Source organism: Mastomys coucha, unplaced genomic scaffold, assembly GCF_008632895.1.
Source record: "Mastomys coucha isolate ucsf_1 unplaced genomic scaffold, UCSF_Mcou_1 pScaffold22, whole genome shotgun sequence".
NCBI lineage: Eukaryota > Metazoa > Chordata > Mammalia > Rodentia > Muridae > Mastomys > Mastomys coucha.
Window position 1 is genome coordinate 223,200,111 of NW_022196905.1, and position 18,614 is coordinate 223,218,724.

General features: G+C 51.8%; 1 protein-coding gene across 5 annotated transcripts in view; it reads right to left on the minus strand.

The window, feature by feature from the left end:
* Window positions 1-18,614, minus strand: part of Nfix (nuclear factor I X) — a 94,945-nt gene that overhangs the window by 68,253 nt on the left and 8,078 nt on the right. The window contains exon 1 of one of the 5 annotated variants that reach the window (XM_031340585.1): window positions 1,605-1,866. The exons of the other annotated variants lie outside the window; for them this stretch is intronic. The gene's annotated coding sequence lies outside the window, so the exon portion shown is untranslated. Of the gene's footprint in view, window positions 1-1,604; window positions 1,867-18,614 lie in introns of those variants that run through there. 5 annotated transcript variants of the gene reach the window in all.

Consider the following 18,614-nt stretch of genomic DNA (forward strand, 5'->3'; position numbering starts at 1 on the left):
AAAAGCAGCAGCTGAAGAAAAGGCTTTCGGCTTTGGCAGCGGCACAAGGGTGTAAACTTGGAGCTGCTCCCTCCACCCGACCAGAGGAAGAGGGGGAGCTCGCAGATTCTCGGGGAAGAGGACGAGTTCTGACCGGCTGCAGACCGTTGCTGGCAGACGCAGCAAAAGGGAGAGAGGGAGCCAGGGAGGGAGGGAAGGAAGAGGGGGAGGGAGAGAACGAGGATCTCAGGAAGACGGGGATGGGATGGGGTGTGCGATGGTGCGCATGTGAATGTGCGCGCGCGGGAGAGGGTGTGTGTGCACCAGCACTGCTCGGGTGGAGGGGGGGGTTGTGGCTCCTTTTCTCTCTCAAACTCCCCCTCCCCTTCCATGCTCAATCCCCATCCATTTGTGTGTGCCAAGTCAGTTAAAAGGGGGAGGGAGACAGGCAGAGGAAAGGAGAGAAAAACAGAAAGAGAGAGAGAGAGAGAGAGAGAGAGAGAGAGAGAGAGAATGAGCAAGGAAGAGAGGGAGGGAGGGAGGGAGGGAGAGAGAGAGAGAGAGAGAGAGAGAGAGAGAGAGAAGCAAGCGAGTGAGGGGGGAATCCACCTATTTGGCAAAGAGACATCCACTTGCAGCCAATGGCTGGGTCCAAGGGGAGGAGGGAGCTGGGCAAGCTGAGAGGGTGAGGAGAGCCCCCCGGCAGTTGGAGACCAAAAACAATTTGCCCAATCGACAAGTTCACGTCTAATGAACAAGCAAAGTCCAGCAGTTATGAATTTTTCATCCCAGGCGCCCACTTGGGTCTCTTTGGCAGCAGCCACCCAGCAAACTTGGGGGGTGGGAACACCAGGATTGAGGAAGACTTGGACTTTTTTTTTTTTAAGCCAGAAAATAAATAAATAAAGGCCTGACTCCTGGTGGGCTGGCGGCTGGGCGGGAGCCCCAGAAGGCCTTGGGGAAGCAGCTGCGCCTTCTCTCTGTGTTCTGCTTTCAGTCTTTCTCTCAGGCCAGCGCTCGCTCTCTCTCTCTCTCTCTCTCTCTCTCTCTCTCTCTCTCTCTCTCTCTCTTTGGTTCTAGATTTTTTTTTTTAATGGAGCACAGTGGGGCGAGTGGACATTTTCTCCTCCACCCTGTGCACTAGCCTAGCCTACAGAACTATGAATAGGAGAAAGCGCTCAGAAAGTGCCCATGCCAGCAGCACTGCCAGGGCTCAGACCACGGGCTGGGTGTAGCCACCTCTTGGTCCCTCAGAGCAGGCTGCCTTCAGGACTGCCTGAGCAGTCCCAAACAAGAGGACCACACCCTGCACCTCCTTGCTTTCTCCTCAGCCCCCAGTAAGCTCACAGCCTCTCTCGGCCCACACCCAGCCATGCACACTCCATTAGTGACAACGAGAGATGCCAACACAATGTAGCTCTGCTGGTGCAACTGCAAGTTTATTAAAATAGCCTCCTGTCACTGCGCTCCTCTGGCAAGCACTCCATGCAGCTACAAACACAACAGCCAGCCCCTGGGAGAAGTGACAGAGGCTGAGACCGCCACTACTTCCACCTCCCACTCTCAGCAAAGCTTCCCCTCCTCCAGATCCGACCTTGCAACTCCTCCTGGGTTAGCCCTCTTACCTGTCCCTCAAGTCAGACTAAACAGCCAAATAATGTGCAAGGTGCAAAAGCCTGAACTGAGAGGCCTGGATGGAGGGACGGCTTGAGAAAGGATATGACGAAGAAGTAGAAGGCAGACAGGAGAGGTGATGCCAGAGAAATGTGTTCATGAGGTCCCCTAGCAGGAGGGAAGGGAGTCTCCACACTCAGGAGGACTCTCCAGAAAGGGCTTAGAGTAGCCTTGGAAAGCAGTGAGAAGACAGGAGGTGAGGGGAAAGGCATCACAGACTGAGCTCACAGTCCTTACAGTCGCCTTCCCTGCAGGCTCAACCCTAAGCTGGCAAAGAAAAAAAGGTCACTGCTCACCCATGCCCCTTTCCTCTCCAGCTGAAACTCTGAGCTCTGTGGCCTTTCTGTTCAGTGGCAGAAAGGTTCCTGGAAGAGCGCCTGGGGTGAGCCAAAACAGAAGATCCACCCCACCCCCGACAATGGGAGGTGCCATCCTGCACCTGGGACCCCATACCCTAAATGGGCAACTCCAGTAGAGTGAGTTCACAGCTGACCCAAGAGACACCGTTAGAAAGAACAGTGCAGGAGGCAGGTGCCATCACAGACAGGCCTCTTAGGGTGGTGTTCAATAATTCACATTCTGTGAATAACAGGCTTAGGTCCAACCAGCCAAGGATGCTCTTAGGGGTGGCAAGGCAGCCACGTGAGGTACTGAATGAAGGCTGCCTTCTCCACCTTGAGGAAGCAATTTCACTTTCTAAAGTCATAAAAGCTGCAAGTGAAGCTGTACTTGGCAGCACAGCGGGTAGTGGGGGTATTGTTGCTATCCCAATTATGCTTTAAATATTAACAAAGAAAATGGCCAATATTGCTCTGTGGCAAATCCTGGCTTGTTCCTTTTCACAAACACAGTGTGGTGGGGCAAGCCGACTGAAGGTTTGGCTTGGGGAGCATGGCTAGGAGAAAGTCCACAGAAGTTGGGGACAATGTGTCAGTCAGTCCCTGAAGGACTGAGGAAGGAGGATATCAATGGTCCCTGGAGTGGCAAGCTGATCAGAGAGGTGGCAGGACCATGGAGTGTGTGCAGGAAGCCTAGGAGACTCTGGCAGAAGAGCAATAGGCTCTTCCTCACAAACCTGGAAGGGAGAACAATTGTCAACTGTCCTTCTCTTAGAAGGAGGGTGGAGGTGGGGGAGGGGCTATAACCTTGAAGGTGAGCAGATCATCTTTGGGCCATGTCTCTTGCATGATGCTTCCTGTAAGCAGGCCATCCCAGCAGAGAAAACAGCTGTGTGTGTGTGTGTGTGTGTGTGTGTGCCTGTGTGTATGTGTGCGTTCCTTACACTCCCAAACAAGAGAACATCTCCCTTTTTGTTAGGAGACAGTCTGGCAGCCTTTGGAAGATTACCTGTTCTTGTCCCCACTCCTCCTTCCTTCCTCCAACCCACCCTCTTGGAGGTCACCTGCCTGAGTTCGGATGCACCCAGACCCAAGCCAAGACTGGAAAACTGCTGATGATTCAAGATGCTTCCAGGTCTGAGTACGGACAGAAATGATGGTTCGGGAGGGATAGAGCAAACATGGGAACCTTCAGTCACTGAGGAAGAAGAGAAAGGAAGAGAGAGAAAAAAATGAAAGGAAATTTGCTGAAAGGGAAAGGAAGCCAGGGATGCTCAGAGCAACAGGGAAAGCAAAAGATGAGGTGGGGGAAGGGGTGGTTGAAAGGTGCTTTCTGCATTTGCAAGAGAAGTCAAGAAGCCAGAAATAATACTTTTGAAATCCACATGGACTTTTGGGTTTTGGAAGGGAAATTTTTAACTTCATGAAAGAAAGGCCTCCCTTATTTTTGAGAAAATAGAAGTTGGTGAATACAGCAAGCTTCTAAAGCAACATTGCCCAGACAGACTCCCAGTGCAGAGAGGGATGTGTCCCCATGCCCAAAGGAAGAGTAAGCAGACCACAGAAACAGAAATGCAAAGGGGGAGAAAGGAAGAGAGGCAGAGAGCAAACCCAGGACAGCAACCAGGGCCCAAAGCTGAAAAGAATAATGAAGAAAAAGCAAGCAAGGGGGGCAGAAAAACAAGAAAACAGAGGAGATCCATGACACAAAGGAGGGGGGAAGAAAATTAGCTACGGAAAAAAATGGTGGCTTCCAATGGCTTTCAAAGCAATCGTGCGAACTTAGGCCTTGTGGACTGTTTTAGGAAAAACAGAGAATACATCCGGTCCTTCATTTACATGTACAACATTAACATTTTTTCTAGGAAACAAAATAATTTCCCAAAACTGATACAGACTTTGTAACTGGCCTTTGCCTGCTGATAGTAAGCTGGTTAATAAGCACAAGAAGCCTCATCTTAAATGCTCGGCCGGCCACGGTAGTTCTCTCTATTTTAAAAACAAAATTTTATTTGTCCCCAAACCGCTGGCTTCTGGGCCTAGATATAAACTTTTAGATCCTGGGCACCTTGGCCCAGACTGATTTGGATAAGTACCCACAGTTTAAGCACATGGCTGTGCTGTAAGTTGAAATCACCAGATATCCCAGGGTCCATTTTACTAACACGTAGCTGCAGACTGGGTAAGGAAAGATACAGGGAATCAGAAAGGCCGCAAATCGAGCCCTCTCGAATTCACCTAATTCCTGGCATTTATAATTCTGCCTGGGTCTGGACTTCAGCTTCATACATAACCCCCACCACGACCACACAGAGACACACAGCTGGCTCAGTCTCAGATCCATGCTCCTCCCTCAGAAGGCTATGAGAGGCCATGGGCAGACACTGTGGACAGGACTCTGGCAACAGTAATGAAGAGACCAGGGTGCTTGTCCTATGGGTGGATAGGGCCTTCCTCTCTGGGGGAGGCAAGTAGAGGCTCTTTCGCTTAGTGAAACTATCCAAGAGTCAGGAATGGAAACCGGAAAATGCACTTTCTGAGGAGATTCTCGATAATTTGGACAAAGCGGGTTTTGGCTGATTTGAGCCTGTTCGGGAAGAGCAGCGACAGGGCTTATGTAAAAGGTGTCCTTAGGCAAGCTGGATGGATTTGCCCACACCAGAGCTGCAGCTCACTTGGGGTCTATCTCAGAACCAGGCCACATAATACCCCTGTAAAAATGCCTCTGGCGCCCCCCCCCCCCCCCCCCCCCCCCCCCCCCACACTCACACTGCCTTTTCTCCCCTTTCTACAAATCGGGAGCTGTGGCCTGGTACCAGGCCAACAAGCAGCCTCGCTCCTGGCTGGAACGCTCCCCTGCTCCAAGTACATCTCCCCTCACCCTCTTGGCACAGAGCTAGGGTAGGGATGGGGGTGTTAGAGGAGATGATATATTCTCTCCAGTGCCTCTGGAAATTGTTTACTTTCATCTTGTCTTCTATGGGGAATAGGAAACAAAAACCCTAGTCTTTAATTCATTATTTAGCTAGAAACTTCCGTGTCACCAAATACAAGTAAATGCTGGGAAGCCAGAACTCTCTCCCTTAGTCAATGGGCTGAGTGGGGATATGGCCCTTCAAAGAACAGCAGGACAGGTGACACAGCCAAAGGCTTCTGAGGCAAAAGCAGTATGGTGCCTAACCCACCTGGTTGGCTTTGACAATGTCACTCCACAGTGGCCCAAGGCCCAGGAAGAGGGAGGAACCCCACAGACCAGCTTCACAAGTTTCTCTAAAGAACAGAAAAATTGACAAAAGGGGAGAGAAGGAAAAGGACCTGCCTTAGGGTAGGTGAAGCCCGTGCATCCTGCACAAGAAAATGTCCGCAGGAAAAGAGGCCAGGGCAAGAGCAGGTGCTAAAACTGCCTATATGGCTGCTGAAGCAAGTCCTCCCCTTCAACAACGGCTCCATTAACGTTCAAGGACAGAACCTGACCGGCAGTGGCACTCCCAGACACCTTGGCTCCCAAGAGCTCCTGCAGGCTCCTACTCCCCTCTCCACCCCTGTTGCTCCTTAGTGCTTCCTCTGCGGAGAGCCCAGGCTTCTCCAGATCCCTGCACCCAGCTAGCCTGCACCCTTAGCCCTCAGGGAGCCTTTTTCTTCAGTTGCTGCAGCAACAGGCAGAGCCCCCTCCCACCCCCCCACCCCCCAGAGCTGGGGTTCTCACTGCTCAAGGGTTCTGAGAAAGCTGGCCCGGCCCAGCCTGGGCAAAGCTGCTTACCCAAAATGTTCAGTTTCAGACATTTTCCAGTCCCTCAAAATGTACTGCTCCCAATTATTTTATGACCAGAACCACTGCCAAGGAAACCCTAGAATCCTCATTTCTCTGGTGCCTAGCCCCTGCAGAGAAAGGCTGGCACCAGGGCCTGAAGGACTTCGGACGGTGTCCACCCTCTGCCGCCCGCTCATTCCCTCCCGGGCTCCCTTTCTTTCTCACCCTCTCTCCCCCTCTGCGTCCTCCAGCTCCAACACAAACTGTTTGCACGGGAAGTCTCCCTCTATGACCCGATTCAGCACACACAAGAGAAAACTGTGGGCGACAGACCCAACGTCCTAACGAACTTGAGTTAATTAATGCTAAGGAAGAAAAGAGGCGCCCTCGCTCTGTTGAATCACGGTTCACTAGTCCTTTCAGTTTGCTGTGGGTGGAGGAAAAAAAAGAGAGGCTTTTTGGTTCAAATATTTTTGGGGGGCAAAGAGAAAACAAAAACACCGCAGAAGGGCTGTGGGGGGTGGAGGGCGATGCAGTCGCTACCTGCCCGAGAAGTCTAGAGGCGAAAAGCCCTGTCCAGGGCTGCTGATCTCGATATCTCTCTCTCTCTCTCTCTCTCTCTCTCTCTCTCTCTCTCTCTCTCTCTCTCTCTCTCTCTCTCTCTCTCTCTCTCTCTCTCTCTCTCTCTCTCTCTCTTTCTCTCTCTTTCTCTCGCTTCAGGCCAAAGCCGCCAGCAGAGAGAGGCAAGGCAAAGGATGACTATCATTGGCCTGTTCAAACACATTGCTCCAAAAATTATACTGTCAGACTATAAAATGCACGTTTTAAAAAAGTCCAAATCTAAAAATTCAATTTGAACACAGCCATGAAAATGTTTTTACACTGCAGAAAACTGAAGTATGGATGGCAAGCTCACAGAAAATGTAAAAAAAAAAAAAAAAAAAAAAAAAAAAAAAAAAAAAAAAAAAAAAAAAAAAAAAAAAAAGAAAAAAAGAGGTGGTAATGGAGGGGCAGGAAGAACAGCTGTAATTTTGCCTTCCAGATGTTGACAGCAAAATGTAATTGGCAAGGAAGGTACTCTGCACTGCTTCTCATCCTCTGGATCTGACATGAAATCCCACATCTATACCTAAGTCTGTAGGCCACACAGGCCCTCTTCTCTTGTGGATGGGTCGGGAAGCTGTGAGAACCGCCCGGGCCTTGGAGGATTTTTTTTTTTTTTTAAAAAAAACAAGGCTTCCCACCATTCTTAGCAGGAAAAACTGAGTAAAGCAAGCTGGAGTACATTTTTATTTAAATTTGTATTTTAAATTTGTAATGGGTGGCCTTTTATTTACCTTTGGGCCCAGAGTTTTTTTGGATTTTTTTGTTTTGTTTTAACTTTTTAGCGGAGGTCGCTGTGTATAAAGAATGCTCGCATTCTAAGTACACTGCTCCATACGTTTCTACAAAGAGAACACACCCATGCAACTGCACCCAGATTAAGAAAGAACTGCTAAACAGGCCTTAAAATTTTAAGCTATAGAGTTTCCAGAATTTAGGAATCCTTAACAACCGTTCTGCAAAACACCAAGGGCCTCAAGGTGAGCATCTGTGTGTGGGGGAGCACCTTAGAGAGAGACCAGTGTGTGTGCTCATGTGTGACCACAGAAACCTATGGTGAATAGAAGCCCCTCATCCTCAGTAATCTTTCTGTATGTGTGTGTGTGTGTCTGTCTGTCTGCTCGACTCTGATCCCATCAACAGGGCATCCAACTGTGCAGCAGTTCAACAAACTAGCAAGACATGGGGGTGGGGGGCAGGACAAAACCCATAGAGCTAAAAGCCAACATCCTTAGTGACTGAGGGAGCAAGGCCCCTCCTCTTACCCTGCCTGCAGGCACAGGCAGGGACTAGGGGGCCTCTGTATGTAGGTCAGGAAGCTCCTAGGTGTGAATGAGCGTGCTAGGGATTTGCCCATCGCCCATCACTGCCCATCAGCTTCCAGATGGGAGTTGAAGGCAAGATGGCAGAGAAGAAGGAGGTGAGGGAGAAGCAGGCAGCTGCAGGCTAACTTGGGGTGCTGGGCTCTGCTGCCCCTAAGGAGGAAGGCTGAACTCTGAGCGGCAGAAGGGATCTTCACTGCCTCTAGACCCAGCTGGCTCCCCACACACACTTTCACTAGCACTAAATTTACTTTATAATTTTAAAATTAAATTTAAAAAGAAACCAGGAAAGAGAAAGCACTGAAGGCAAAATACCTCCCACGATATCTCTCCAAGGAGGGGGGGGGGCAGTTTCTGCTTATGTAAAATGATGGAATGGAGGGATCACTGAAAAGTCTGAGCACCAAATAACCAGGAAAAAAATGAGAGAAATGTGTTTAATTTAAAACACCTGAAGCAAATAAATAAATAACTCCCTCTGCCGCTTGTAGGCCCTCTCTGGGTAGAAGCCCCCCACTCCTTCGTCCAGTTCCCTTCCTTTCTCACAGGGAGCCATTTCCTCCTCAATACCGAGGGCCCTTTGCTTCTAAGTGGTCCTCCCCACTCCTTGGGGAAGGCCTAACCCCAAAGTAGACCTCTACAGCCCCATTCACAACCCTGTCCCCAATTCTCTCCAGGCAGTGCCTAGCCTTTGCACAGTCTTCTTTGGAATCCAGGGCCTGTGGGTAGAAACATTTGTGCTGCCCAAAGACAAGATGCCAGGTCCAGCCCAAGCAGACAGATCTCTCCCCTACCAAGGACTCCAGGACCGAACACACTTTCTTTACTGCACATGGGCTGGGGAAAAGAAAGGAAGAAAGAGAGAAGGGAAGGAAGGAAGGAAGAACTACATAGCTTAGTTTAAAATACTCCAGGGGTCTAAACCCTCCTCTAGGGCATTTTTTTTAAAGCCCTTGATCCTTTTTGGGGGTGAGGCTACTGGATAAACCAGTGCAGGCAGAAGTGGGCAGATCTGAGTGTTCAAGGCCAGCCTAGCCTGGTCTAAGTAGTGAGTTGCGGGCTAGCCAGATCTACATAGTGAGACATTGTCTCAAAAACAAAACAAAACAAATCAAAACACAGTAAAGCTACTTCCCTATACCAGGGCTGACTCTCCCTAAGCTCGCCAACAGCCTGGGAAAGGTGCCCTCACTGGCATAGGGTACCAGAGCTGGGCTCCTTTCTTTTTAAAATCACTCTACTTACTACAAACCAGGCAGCAGGTCAAGGCCCGGGGTGGAAGAGTCTGGCTCCAACTCCAGGAGAACTGCAAGTTTCCCACTCTGTGCCCGGCTAGGGATTTTCAAATCCGACCAGAGTTGAAGGGAAAGGAGAGAAAGAGCTGGAACTAAAACTAACCAGGCCAGCGAAGAGCGCTCCTCTGGTCTTTAAATAAGACAACACCGGTGAGGCGAGCGGGAAAGGAGAAGTACATGAGTTATTTCTCACTCTTTAATTATTCCAATTCTTAGCATTATTTTTTTAAACCACTACATTAGCCAATGATATATTCTAACCCCCAACAAAGCTGGTATTTTCCCCTGATTACAGACTCTGCTGTGGCAAACCCGGGCTCTGACTACAGAGGAAGCACAAATGTGCACTCTTAAATGAAACGTTTTTTTTTTAATTAAAATTAAAATAATGCCCTGAATTCTATAGTATATAGTATCTTCTCGGCGGAGGGCATGCCAGGTGCATCACGCTTGCTTCTACGTGGAAAATGAGTCTCTGAAAACCTAGACTGGTTATAGTCTCCAGCCCCACGGTTGGGGTCACCAGCATTTTTTTTTCATGTGTTTTCTTTTTCTTCCTTCCTTCTTTCCTTCCTTTCTGCCTGTTTCTACCATTCAGCCCGTCTTGCACACTTTTTAAAAAGTAGTAATAAAACTTTAAATGGAAAAAATTAAGTGGAGTAGACAGGAGACTTGAAGAATAGGCACTAAGTGTGTTGGGGAGTTTCAAGAGGAAGGTGGGGGGGAAGGTTCGCAGCTCCGGAGGGTCATCTTGAAGTCCAGAGCCCGGGATGCAGGTCTAAGTGTTAGCCACTGCGCAGGGTCACCTCCCCTCAGTGAGCAACTAGGATCGAGTTAAGTCTTATGCAATTGGGGACCGTAATGTTCCTAAACTATAAAAGCGAGGCTAAGTAATTCAGAAGATGATTTGGTGGCGACTTTCTTGGAACTTCTTGGGGGCAGCTCTGGCACAGGGGACAACATCCTACACCCCTCCCTTCTCCCTCGGGTTCATCGCATAGGTTCTTTTTTTCTACTTTTTCTTCTCCTGGCTCTGACATGGAAGTCCCCCAACGAAACAGGTATAGCAATGGGTAAAGAGGCTTTGGCGGCCCAAATTAAAGAAGTCAGCTTCAAGAGACAAACCCAGGCTGACCATGGGGGCAAAATACATTTTTAAAATGAGGATGGTTTTTGTTGTGGTGGTTTTGTCTTTAAACAATACAAAATAAACAACAGCAAAAACCAGGCTGCACAAGACAACTCGACTCCCGCGGCCTGGAAGCAAGAGAGAGGTGGAAGCGCATTTTCTGCCACTTAGTCACTTTTTTTGCCCGTGCTCCCTGACGGCCAAGCGCCCCCACCCTCGGCCAGGCCACGACACAAAAATCTCCTCTGATAATTCCCCGCCGCCAATGCTCCCTACAAAGCGGCTGCTTGGGAAAGTCGCCCGGCTCCTGGGGCTGAAGGCTGTGGGCGGAACTGATGTCCGGGTGTCGCCGAGGACTCCGGCTTCTGACCCTCTTAGGAAAGAACACCGGAGCCCCCCCCCCGCCCCCCGCGCCGCTCTAGTCCAATGCGCCTCGGCCGCCACCCGGCTTCCATAGGCTGGACTCGGACGGAGAAACTGAGGCAAAGCAGCCCTGGACGGCACTCCGTGCCCTGGAAGGAACCCTCGAGGCATGCGACACGGGGTCGCGTGGGTAGTTGCTGAATCGGGAGCCGGGAGAGATCTGCGCACCGCGAGGTCCCACGGACAGCTCGCGACGCGGACCCCTGTGAGGGCTTAGCCGGTGTGAATATTTGGTCCTGTCTGGGTGCTTGCGGCCTTTTTCACACTAGTCCCCTTCGCTGTCCCCGAGGTAGGTGTCGGCAAGACTCTCTCCAGTCCCCCGCGGCTGTGGTGACAGAAGCGCGCTACTCTACTTAGCCTAGACGCCCACTCCCGCCTTTTCGCGTCTGTGCGCAAAGCCGGCGGTGGCCTGGGCGACCCCGCTATCCCACCAGGCAGGTCGGCGGTGCAACTACCACAGTGCCAAATACAAGGGACAATGGCCAGCGAGGTCCTCCTGCCTAGGCCCTCGGGAGACCTCATCACCATCCCCACTCACGCTGTTCACTGGTCTTGAGATAGGAGCAGCTGCGGGTCCGGGGGAATGCCGCACCCTGCGGTGCCAAGGGAACACCAGGGGGGCTACTACAGAAGGCACCCGTCGAGTGGCAGGCCTATGGAGAACACATAACTGGGGGTGCACGCAGGCACGTGGTAACCAGCGGGCTGGAGAGGGGACTTAAGATCGATAAAGGGCAGTGGTGGTTGGACCTCGGGGCTTTCAGGGAGTCCCCACAGCGCTCCATCTTAGCCACTCCCACACTAGCTCCCAAATCCTGCGGCTGATGGAGCACTCCCGGCTGGACTCACCTAAAGCATTTGGAAGTGTGCAGCCCTAAAGGCCACAGTAGACTGCCGGCTGGTGGCAATTTAGCATAGAGTGGGTGTCGGGGGCATTAAATGGCCTCTTTTGTGAATTGAGGCAAACACACACACACACACACACACACACACACACACACGTGTCCCCTGACCTCCAGCACCCACCACCGGGATCTTGTTTAGGGAGTGCTGAATGGTCCAACCGTATAACCCAAGCGGTCCTAGGAAGAGGTTATCGCCTTTAAAAACGTGGGTCATCCGAAGTAAAGAGGGGCGTTCATCCCGCTTTAACCTCCCGTCCTTGCCAGGCAAAAAAAGGTTTTGCAGGTTTGGTTGGAGTCTAGTGGAGGTGGAAACTCCTAGCGCAAAGGGAGAGGGAAGGGCGAGGGGGAGTACCTACCTACCTACCTACACACACACACACACACACACACACACACACACACACGCTCGCGCGCGGGCATACATGGCAAAACGGTAAAATATAGCCGGGCAGTGATGGCACACGCCTTTAATCCCAGCATTTGGGAGGCAGAGGCAGGTGGATTTCTGAGTTTGAGGCCAGTCTGGTCTACAGAGTGAGTTCCAGGACAGCCAGGGCTACACAGAGAAGCCCTGTCTCGAAAAACCAAAAAGAAAAAAAAAAACCTGCAAATATAAATACTGTACAGGCCGGTGTGCCACTGGGCAGCAGCCGTTCTGGGACGTCTCACCTTAGCCCTCAGGGATGGATGTTTGAGGGGAAGAGTGTTCTAAAAGAAAGGGAGAGGTGCGAATTAGGTCTCCCCTCCCGGCCCCTTCCCCCCCCCCCCCCCCAGCAGCCTGAATACGGTTTTGGAGCCAGGTGCCCTGGGCGGTCTGGCAGGTGTGTGGTTCACGTGAAACACACTCGTGTGCAGGCTTGGGAGATGCGTGCCAGTGCGCTTGGAGCCACAAGCGTGGGTTCTAGAAGCTCTTGCAAGTACACAGACCACCTGGGTCAGGAACCTCCATGAACGCTCACGGCAGTACACGTGCTAGGATTCCCCCATCTCTGCCCGCTCAGGGGAGGGATTAAGAGTGTCGGGACACCAAGACTCAACACCCGGCTTCTTTAGGTGTCTGTGCCCCTGCAGCCTCTGTGGGGTGGTAGGCCTAGACATGCGCAGACGCTTGAGATTCTGATACAAGGCGGCTTGAGATTGGCTGGAGTCAAACAGCTGGGTCCTGTCTAGGTGTGTGCATGTCCCAAAAGCTCTACGGAGGTGACTCGAGGAGCCTGCATTCTGCACTGCACGCTGTGCCCTGCCTGCACAGTCCTACTCTTTAGCAGTGGCCACGTGTGCCGGGGGTTTTTGTCGAGGCCCAGAAGAGCTGGGCTCTAGGCTCTGGGCTCTGAGTCGGCCAAAGGGGCAGGGCCCGCACCCTGCAGGCTTTGGAGCTCTGTCGTTGGAGCAGTGTTGGTTTTGGCCGAGGCAACTCCAATGGGGGAAGCCCCGGGAGCCGGCGGGGGTGGAACAAAGGAGGGGAAAGCTAGAGAAGGCGGCTGAAAGGAGGACGGAAGCACCCTGGAACACCCAAGGGCCCCTGCGGGGAGAGGTGCAGATGCACAGAGATGCTGGGGTCTGACCGGGCACAGTGGTCAGCCCTAGAAGGCACCGTGCCTCTCCAGCCACGTGTACATGGCTGGCACAGACTTCTTACTGCTAGAGAGGACCTTAGCCTACCAACTGGATCCCCACAGGACCATGGGCTGCCACCATCAGCAAACCACATGGCCACCCCTGCCTTACCATTTACACACACATTTCAGACCCTCCTTTCGAGCCCAAGCCCGTCGTACACACAGTAGCCCTCCCATAGCCCAACACCAACACCGTCTGGTGGGTTTCTTGGTCTGGATTTTGGTTTTGGTTCTTTTGAGACAAGAGTCTCACTTTAGTCCAGCCTAGTCTGGAACTACATATGCCACACTGGCCTCAACTGTGGTAATCTTCCTGCCTCAGCATTTACCTCCTGAGTGTTGGGACTGCGGGCGTACACCACCACGCTGTGTGGAACTTCATCGGATTCCAGTGCCGACGAGAGTACTGTTTGGAGCCAGCCAGCGTCTGGATTAGAGGGCGCAGTTCAATTTGCCCAGCTATGGACAGTTTGATGACTCTTAAGCAAGACCTGCAGGTTCTGATTCACAGCCAGGCTTCTGCAAGTTCACTTTTTCCCACCTGAATTTCAATAGGAGGAGAGGAGCCTGGGGGGTGGGGTGGAAGTGGGGCTGAAAGGGTGACCTGGGTAATCCCTGCACCACCACTCGGTCTAGCCCCATGCATGGGGCAAGCTGAGCTCATGGCCTCTATTTCCTTTTCTGTAAAAGAGGCTATTCATAGTTGCCTCGTGTTAGAAAAGTGGCAGAACACAGGTGCTTCTGCCTGCCTGCCTACCCCCTGCCCTGTGTGGCTGCTCTGGAGATGGGTCCCTAGCTGGTATTTTGATTGTGAGGAATCTATGGCTGTGACAAGCTGTGACGCTTGGTGTGATCGCATGAGGCTGGCTGTGTGACTGTGCCGCTGTGTGTGTGTGCATGCGTGTGTGTGTGTGTGTGTGTGTGTGTGTGTGTGTGACAGGTTGTGTGTGAGACTGTGCGTGGACGACAGATTGTGCCGGTGTGCGGCAGTGCCTGTGACAGGCTGTCACCGCGCGACAGACTGCGTGTGGCGGGTGTTGCGGGCATTGACTGTGAGTGGAGATGAGCAGTGTGGGGCTGGTACTGAGGGACCCTACAAACCCACTTCCGTGAGGATACACTTGACAGTGGGGGTTGTAAGCGCTCATGGAGGGTGGGGGTGACATCCCATTGTCCCCTCAAATCTTGGCTTTTTCCGTTTTATTCCAGGGGGTCTACCAGTTCGCAGCCCTCAGAGGTGACAGAAAGGATCATGTAACAAAGCCTCCCCACTGTGTCAGCTCAATGGCTCAATCCTTGCTGGTATTTAGGTGACCTCAGTCCCCAGGAAAGTGACTAAAGACCTCGGGGAATGGAGGGCCTGAGGCCTATGGCTTCGTGCCTGTAACCATTTCTCTTTTCTCCTGATCTCCTAGCACAGGCTTGGAGGCCCGGAGAAGAAGGGGAAGGGATCCGAGAAAAGAGAGACAGACTGGGGTAGGAAGGAACAAAGTAAGAGCTGGGATGAGCTCAGTGGTGGAGCACTTGACTGACCTGCTCAAGGCCCTGGATTAAATCTCCAGGGGAAAAAAAGGCAAGCCAGGGAAGGTTAGAGGAAATCAAGACAGCAAGGCTGACAGCAGACTATTCCAGGGGACTTGGGTACTTGGAAGAGATGGCCTGTATGGGTTAGGGCCTCCAGTACACACCATGTTACAGTCACACAGTCAGGATGGGATTAATGCCAGCCACCTCCTAGAAGCCTAGAAGCAGCATTCAAATAACAGGCCCCATGCTCAGAGCTGAGCTGGGGGGCTCAACCCTTTAGGACACACCAGGAACCCCAAACACAGCTGAAAATCAACCAGGTCAAGGCCACAATCCAGGAATTCTAACCAGTGTGGAACTCAGATTCATTCGCCAACTACTTAGCTTCCCTCTATGGGGGAGGAAAACTGTAGCTGGGGAGACTTATCCAAGTGTGCCCTGGCCCCCAAAACAGAAAAATTACTCTGAGCATCTGAACTGTGTGACAACCGCAAAGTGACAAAACCTCCCAGCTGGAAAAAATCTGGGGACTCAGGCTAGGGGGCACTACCCTGTGTCGCACACAAGGAACACATGTTTCAGGCCTCCTTCCTCAGTGTGTGTTACACGGTATGGCTAGCTTGTTGCCGTCTCTGGTGTGCATGCTCCAGGAAGATGTGTGTATCCTGAGTGTGTCTGCTCTGAGTGTCCGCTCGGGGCCAGCCCCTGCTACAGAGGGGGAGAGGCACGAAAGCACACCCCCCTCATCCGAAAGTGTGTCTTTGATACTTGCAGCCTCGGCAGCGAAAAACAAGTTTCCACAGGGCCGCCTTGGGCTGAGGCCAGGCCGTCCTCAAATAACATTTGAAGTTACTTAGCAAACTTTGTTTAGTGCAGAGAGACTCGGGCAGCGGGCTTGGGGGAGGGGGGGTAGTAAACCGGTTCCTCCAAAGTCCCTTGTCCCTCTGGGGGGCACAAGTCCCCAATACTAGGTTTGGTCAGCCCCATCCCTGCTCTGGGCTCTGGAGAGGGAGAGCAGGAACCCAGTAGCTCCATGAGGAACTTGAGGGGAAGGGTGTGGGCACACCATCCATGAAGACTCCCTTTTGCTAACACCTGGCACACAGTTAACGGCCTGTCTGGTCTTCTGGATGTCCAGAGGCTAGCACAAGGCCTAGGGGGGTTCAGAAAGGAAAGAAGCTCTGTCTATGTTGAAGCCTAGCTCTGCCCACCTTGAGGCTAAATGAAGAGGCAGGTCAGCCAACTGGCTTAGAGAACATGCCCATTCTAGACATGCAGATAAGTAACCAGCAAGTCTCTGATGCCCACATGCCCACACCTCCACAAACCCCATTTTTGGTCCCAGCCCTAGGCAGCGAAGAAGGCTGAGAGAGCCAACAATGGCGGGGTTGGAAGTGAGGTTGGCGCCTACGGGAAGGGGAAGGGAGGTGATGCCAGGAATGGTGAGCCATAGCAGGCAGAGAAGGATGAAGAGAAAGAAAGAACACTAGGGAAAGATGGAAGCCAGGCCGGTATCTTCGCCAAGCTCCAGGCTGCAAAGGGGCAGCAGGCAAAGCAGCTCCAAGTCTTTCCAAGGAGTAGGCATGGCGGGGATCAGGCCCCAGGCTGCACAGGACAGGCAGGGGACTGGAGGTGCCCAGCATGCCCCCCCCCGCCTGCACAAGCTCCGAAATGGAGACTGGCACTAGCAGCCGTTCGGCTCTGCCCAGGCACAGGGTGGGGGTGGGGGCAGGCAGGGGGCCAAACCAAATGCCACCAGGCTGGGTATGGTGGTTGCCAGCCTTTAGCATTGATCCTGTCCTAGGCCCCTGCCTACAGCCCTTGATTTGGGAACGTTAGGAATATAGGGGTCTAGTAGCCCAGTGAGAATTAGAGACCCAGAATGCAAAGCCAGGTCCCCCCAAAAGTATGGCAGGACCCCAAGACTCTGCAAAGATGGTGTAGCCTGGTGCTGCCAGGGTGACAGGCTGAGGTAAAAATAAACCAGGCCCACCCCCAGGAGCTAAATCCAGGGCTCCAGGTGGAAGTGCTACTCTGGGCTACCAGTTGCCCCCACCCCACCCCCTGGCTCAGAGTGCCACGGTAGAGAATTTCAGTGCCTGCCCAAGCCCAGATTCTGTACAGGAGAGGACACAGCCATTCTAACCCCAGGTCTTAGGTAGGCACCATATGCTGTATCACACAGATGCAGAACGGATGGCTGTAGATGGAGAGGCCATCAGTCTGTGGTTCTGGCAGATAGTTGAGTGCTGAGTCCCCTCACCCTTAACCTCTAGGCTTCTTGTCTGAGAAAGAGAGTGACAGAGGGCAATGGAAATGGGTACCCAGACCCCTTCTGCTAACCCTGCACTGCCTACACTCTGAGGGCCCTGCTGAGCTCATTCCCACAGCACCTAGCACAGTCCCAAGGACAGGACACACCCTTGTTTATCGGGCTCACTGTCTGCCTTCCCATTGGGGCTGGCACCTTTGCTGGGTTTGCACCATGCCGAGCCCCCAGGGCCTAGAACAGGGCCTGGCACCCAGGAGGTGCCTGGTAAATATTTGTCAAAGGAATGCACAGGGCCCCCTGGCTGTACCCCCAGCACACAGGCTCTGGCTGGGTACCCAGCTAGGTGTGGGAGAGGGCAATGGGCATGCTATGCCGAAGGCAGGCCTGACTAGTAGGGGTATAAGTGTGGAAGACCACCCTTATTGTAAGCATTAAACCGAACATCCAAAAGGTCAGAGTAATACGGTAGGTACCACCAGGCCTGAGGGGAAGGCCAAGGGAAGGGCTGCCTCATCCTCAGGACTCAAGGCAGTGCTGATCAGGAGCCCTGCAGAGACCACATGGCCTCCTGCCCTTGATCCTGGCACTACACAAAGCTTCTCTGGAGCTCCTTTTGTCATATATAAGATCAGGTGCACGTGTTCATATCCTGGTGCAATTTTAGAGCATTTTCTACCAAACAGTTCACATCCTACTACAGCCTTGCTCCTTTCCTTTTTCAGTCTATATATTGTTGTTGTTACTATTATTATTATGGTTTTTTGAAACAAGATCTCACTGTGTAACCATGACTGGCCTAGAACTCCCTATGAAGACCAAGCTGGCCTCAAACTCATAGAGACCTTCCTGCCTTTGCCTCTGAAGTGCTGGAATTAAAGCCAAGCCACCAAGCCATATTATATATTTATAAATATATAAATTTACATATTGAGGCAGGACTGGGTAAACCAAGCTGGTCTGAAGCCCTTAATCCTTCTGCCTCAGCCTCTCAAGTACATGAATTAAAGGGGTTCACCTCCTTGGGCTGGACAGTTGGCTTAATGATTACTCCTATAGAAGACCCAGGTTCAAAACCCAGCACCCACTTGATGGCTTGCAAGTATTCCTAATTCCAGTGCCAGGGGGTGCAACACCTTCTGACCTTTGACCTCTGACCTCTTCAGGTACAAGGTACACATGTGGTACACAAGTATACATGCAGGCAAAACACTAATACACATAAAATAAAAATATTTTTACAGGTCAGAGTTCACCACCATGTTAGCCACAACCCTGCTTTCTAAATAAAAACCCAGGATGATCGATCGGTCTAGGGTCGCAGAGCGAATGAAAGCCTCGTTTCAGACCCAGGACTCCAACCTGGAAAGCCTCTGTCTCCTAATAGTAAACCTCGCCTCACACAAAAGAAAATGAGGGCATGCGCTCAGAGGTATCTAGCCCAGGAGGCAACACAGTAAGCCCTCCGTACATACTCACTCACTGTTGGCTATAATTTTTAGGATAAATATTCATTTTGATATTCCTCTACGAATGGCTTCCTCTCGCCACTGATCTGCTACCTATGGCTCTCTTCTCTTCTTTCAGGGTCAGAAAAGAAGAACCAAAAGCTGAAGGGTTGGAATGAGGGCACAGCTCAGGAGCAGCATTTGAGGCCTGGGTTCAGGCCCAGCACCGCAAAAGAACAAAGGTCAAAGGATTTGACCCCACAAAGAAGACATCTCAGAATTTAGCTCCATCTCACTTTCTTTTTTTTTTTTTTTTTTTTTTTTTTTTTTTT